The 5,386-nt window shown below is 42.8% G+C and overlaps 1 protein-coding gene across 1 annotated transcript in view; it reads left to right on the top strand.

Moving 5' to 3' along the window:
• The window catches only part of fam136a (family with sequence similarity 136 member A), a 4,066-nt gene extending 2,799 nt beyond the window's left edge, over positions 1–1,267 (top strand). Inside the window, exon 3 of the mRNA XM_033014042.1 lies at positions 1–1,267. This exon is cut by the window's left edge and continues 317 nt beyond it. The gene's annotated coding sequence lies outside the window, so the exon portion shown is untranslated.
• Positions 1,268–5,386: the final 4,119 nt, after the last annotated feature.

The following is a 5,386-nucleotide window of genomic DNA, read 5'->3' as shown; positions in this document are numbered from 1 at the left end:
CAGCTGTGGACCCTAGGCTTCAGAGCAAAGGCAGGGTGGCCTCAGCTGCTGCTGCAGGCCGGTGGCAAAGGAGAACAGTTGTCCAGGAACAGGAAGCACAGCTAGGGTGGGGTTACGACCTCTCGGCAGAGTTCGCACTACATTTCACAACGCACATGCTGTACAGTGAAAATCATTCTGGGGCGGTAGACTAGAATTTAATTGCTATAATTTCATCTAGACACTGACTCTTGCTGAGGTAGCACGGTTACGTACTAGACTATCCACTGAGTTACTCCAGCTTTTTGTGTCTATGTTCTGTTACCAATGCCTGGTCACTTTGTCACCTAATGTTGGGTGGTGAGCAGAATCTGCAGCCTGAGAAACTTCCCTCCTTCCCATGTCCCCTTTCCTATTTTCCCATCCGCTGCCTGCTTTTTCCTCTACCTTTTCACCCTCTCCACCAGCACAATTGGCTGATTCCTCTCTCTCTTTCTTCCTCTCCACTCTTCTCACCCCCTGTCTCCAAATCGATGGGGCTGGCTAAGAGTGACTAGTTGCTCCAAAGTCAATCTGTGTGTTGCTGTACCCCTGCAGTCTCTGTCGCCACCCATGAGGGTAAGGGTGGGAGCAGACTCGTGAAGCAGATGATATTTTCACTGTCACCCTGTTAATTTGTGCTGTGGCTTTGATGATCATAATGTTATTCAATAACTTTTTTTGCTGTTGTAAATGTGTCTGTGACATTTTTCATCTGTTAACTAAACCAGTTTAGTTTGCAAATGGCAGTGCATATGTGAAATTGTTTTGTCACCATCTTTGCTTTATAGAGTGTAAGTGAAAGCTGCCACAGCATTTTGCGTTCTGTAAAGACCCTGAACCAGGTTGAAGTTAAAGGTTGTAGCAAGGGTGCATTAAGTAGAGAGATCAACAACCTTAAACTCAGCTGCATTGTGGAAATATAAAGACTACTGATCTCTGCCATCAAGAGAAGTTACTTCCAGACTCGCCTAGGTCAGAGAGTGACCCCAACAAAGTCATTGCCTCAGTATGATATGTAACTGAACACAAACTTGGCACTGCACCTGCCCCCCCTAACAGGGCAAGGATGTTAGCTCAAGGTTAACAATAATGGAGTCAGACAAGAAAATATACTTATAATACAATAGAGAATGCTGGAAAAACTCGGCAAGTCAGGCAGGCATCTGTGGAGGGAGAAGCAAAGTTAATTTTCATTGTAGCTTTAGGAATTTGTGTAATAGCCTGGACAAACATATCAGCTGCATTTACAAAAAATTAACAAAAGAACTTGACAGCAGTTCTGATAACTATGAACTTTTCATAAATAACTGACGTCAATAAAGTGGCATTAAATGCACAATAACTTATGCCTCTCAGGCACACATCAGTTATTTCCTGAGCAGAGTGTACACAGGAAATGTGGTAAATACAAGGCCTGATTGAAGAATGTCATGTAAATGCTGCCACACCAATAATATGTGTGGTATAAGATATTGTACACTATAGTAGACAGGAAATAGCACTGCATTTTACAAGATATTAATAAACGCCTCTCTCTGCCATGTTCTGGTTGTTCTTGGACCAGTCCTTCCCCCAGCCTGAGCTGCACAGTTTGTCTCCGGCAGTCGCACCAGCAGATTCTGCTTGCACCCAATGTTCTTTGATTCGTCCATTCACTGTTTCCTTTTTGGCTCAAACCTATTTCAATGAAGGTTAATGAGGAGCAGACTGGTAAGAGGTAGCAGGAAAGATGCCAAGCATCGAGCAGTATTACAGGAGTGTCTTCCCTTTTTCCTGTGCCTTGAAGCATCGTCGCAGCTAGAGCTGCAGATGGGTGTGGGGTGGAGGCACTCGAGGTTTAGAATTCCCCCTCCAAGATTTCTATCCCAGGATTATTATTTATACATGCAGTAAAACTCAGATAATCTTGTGTGTTTATAACTCTGGTGTTGGATTGGCAGATTCTCAGGAATACCAAATGTTTAAGAAGGAACTGCAGATGCTGGAAAATCGAAGGTAGACAAAAATGCTGGAGAAACTCAGCGGGTGCAGCAGCATCTATGGAGTGAAGGAAGGCCACATTTCGGGTCGAGACCCTTCTTCAGACTGATGGTCTCGACACGAAACGTCGCCTATTTCCTTCGCTCCATAGATGCTGCCTCACCCACTGAGTTTCTCCAGCATTTTTGTCGACCTCAGGAATATCAATGTTATTTCTATTAATAATCCAACACAAAAAGTTCTAGGTCGTAATGTGTTGAGAGGGAGTGCAGCCAATTCACCTGCAGAGTAAAGTGTTAAACCAAGGTGACTTCCAACTGAAGACTTCCAATTGATTGGTACGGGTGTCAGGGGTAATGAAGAGAAGGCAGGAGAATGGGGTTGAAAGGGAAAGATAGATCAGCCATGATTGAATGGCGGGGTAGACGATGGGCCGAATGGCCTGATTCTGCTCCTATAACCTATTAAGATGGGTTCCGACCCGAAACGTCACCCATCCTTTTTCTCTAGAGATGCTGCCTGACCTGCTGAGTTACTCTAGCACTTTATGTCTATCTTCCAACTATTTGGTTCATGGATTATCTGAGTTTTACTGTAACTTGCCTCAAATTGAAGTTCTGTTGTTGAATCTCAGTAAGAATGTTTTGAATATTTCCCACATGTAGGCACAGCGTGACTGGATAAAATGTAAGTGCTCTGATAGTGTCGTTGATTGATTGAACTGTTGGATCTGCTGCTGTCCAAACCTCAGTCTTTGGTTTGCTGTTCTACCCCACCACCCAAAATAAAAGCACCAATTGGACATTTAGGATGGAGGAGTTCATTTTAGAATCTGCTGTGCTATTCTGAAAGAATTATGATCCTACAATTTATATCTTGAATCATGGAAAAGCTAAATCAGTTGTTAATTTTGCTTTGCTCAAGGGCTGTTGTATGAGTGGGTGTGGTGGTCCTAACTTGGGTGACAGCACTGCCTGTTGCCACCGTTGAACCACATTATGTCTGGTCCTACCACCTCTAAACAAGCCTCTCGGTGGTTACAGGCCAGTTTAATAAACCATGCAAAATACAAAGTGCTGTGGGTCAGGCAGCATCTGTGGATGGAATGGGCAGGTCAGAATTATTTTCAGACTTTTACAGATCAGCATGAAGAAGGGTCCTGACCCAAACATTAATCTGTCCATTCCCTGCACATATGCTGCATGACCTGCTGAATTCCTCCAGCAGTTTGATTGTTTTTGCTCAAGGTTCCAGCATTGGAGTCTTTTGTGTCTCCATTTAAAAACGACATTGCTTTTGACTGAATTTATCTGATAAGAAAGTAAACTTGAGAGATGTACTGTGAAACCTTCATGCAGCTTTTTATTCTGTTTAGAGTTGATTTAACTGTGAAGTTTCCTGGACAGGTGTGTGTATAATGTCAAATTAAAGAAATTTAACAACCCTCTGATGTTTGTTTCATGTGCCCATACCCCATATCTTTAAGTTGGATTTAAAAATGTAATTTGAAAGTTTACAGGTGAGAAAATCACATATTAGATATGTGCATTTATGAATATTTTGTGCATATATCTAATATGTGCATTTCTCACCTGTAAATGTTCACATTTCTCATCTGTAAACGTTCACATATATGCATATTTTGTGCATATACCCTGCACAGAAGGTCCTGTATATTTCAGAAGGTATATTCACTGCATTTATTTGAGAGCATGTGTGGACCTCAAATAGAACCATAAGAGAGAATGGGAATGCCATGAAATCAGGCATAATTGAAAATACTTCCTGCCTTTTTGATATAAAACACCAAGGAGATGGACTGCATAGAAGACATGTGACAAGCCTGTGATGGACTTCACCACTTGTTGATGGACAAGAGCACAGCAGCTTCCATACCCGGCTAAGGTATATCCTATCCAAGTTACTATTTATGCTTGTGGAAGTTTGAGAGAATCCTCGTGACCATGCTGGATATTCTCAGATGCCTAAGAAAGTAAATAGGCTGGTGCAGTTAAATTAAAGTGGAGGCAGACACAAAAAAAGAGTAACTCAGTGGGACAGGTAGCATCGCTGGAGAAAAGGAATAGGTGATGTTTCGGGTCAAGACCCTTCTTCGGAATGAGAGTCGGGAAAGAGGAACAAGAGATATGGACGGACGGTACAGGAGAAATTAATGGAAAATATGCAAAATGCCTTAAGAGTGTAGGGAGTGGATGAAACGTGCAATAACAAGTAGTATGATTGGGTGATCGATGGTCAGCATGGACTTGGTGGGCCAAAGTGCTAGTTTCCACGCTGTATCTTTCAATCAATAATACAAACTCTCCACCCCTAGCCTATATCTCAACCTCAAACACATTTGCCTTAGAAGAAGGGTTTCGGCCCGAAACGTCGCCTATTTCCTTCGCTCCATAGATGCTGCTGCACCCGCCGAGTTTCCCCAGCAATTTTGTGTACCTGCCTTAGAACTTCACCCAGTTCAGTGAAAGTTAGAGGCCAACATAAATTCTGTTTGTCTCTCCATAAGGATGCTGATATTTCATGCATCTTCAGCTGTTATTTCTGATTTCCAGCATCTGCAGATTGTTTTAACTTTTAAACTTTGAGTTACCTGATGCTCACAACAGCGGTTCAAAGTTAAGACTCTTTTTAACATGTTTTTAAAATTTGGACTTGAAGGGTACAAGGGACCGCCTAAAACGTGGGGACTCTTGTGTGCATACTCAGTGTGGTCTATCTTACTATCTTACATGTGCCAATATATATTAGGATTGCCATTGAACTGTATACTTTCAAGAGAGAGCCGGATAGAGCTCTTAAAGATAGCGGAGTCAATGGATATGGGGAGAAGGCAGGAACGGGGTACTGATTGTGGATGATCATTGAATGGCAGTGCTGGCTCGAAGGGCCGAATGGCCTACTCCAACACATATTGTCTATTGTATGCAAAAGAGGGATTTTACTGTACACGTGACAATAAAGTACCATTGAACCAAGTGTACCCAACTCGCCCCTTGCACACACAAGCCCAGCTTTTGTGAACATTAATTACACTTTGGGACCGATTCGTGTGAAAACCCTTGAACGCCAAACTCAACCGGAGCCATCAGTAATTACAACTTAAAGGAGGGGGTGGGGGAAACCTGTTATTATCGTTAAAATATATTTAGTTGAATATGAATTGCTGCCAGTTTGTTTTAAGTTGAGCTGTTTGGGGTTGAATACGTGCATTAGAGGGGGGGGGGGGGTGAAGTTCCATTCTGGAGAACTGTGTTAGTCTGTGTATATTTTAACGCCGTGTGTCAGAAACGCGTCGCTCGTTGCATGTCGATGTGAATTGATCTCTTCCGGCCGCAGGCTCGAATGTGCAGGCGCTGAGCTGAGA

Source organism: Amblyraja radiata, chromosome 39 (genome assembly GCF_010909765.2).
Source record: "Amblyraja radiata isolate CabotCenter1 chromosome 39, sAmbRad1.1.pri, whole genome shotgun sequence".
NCBI classification, from domain to species: Eukaryota; Metazoa; Chordata; class Chondrichthyes; order Rajiformes; family Rajidae; genus Amblyraja; species Amblyraja radiata.
Note: the sequence above shows the minus strand (reverse complement) of the source record. Positions and strands in the feature narration are given on the sequence as shown.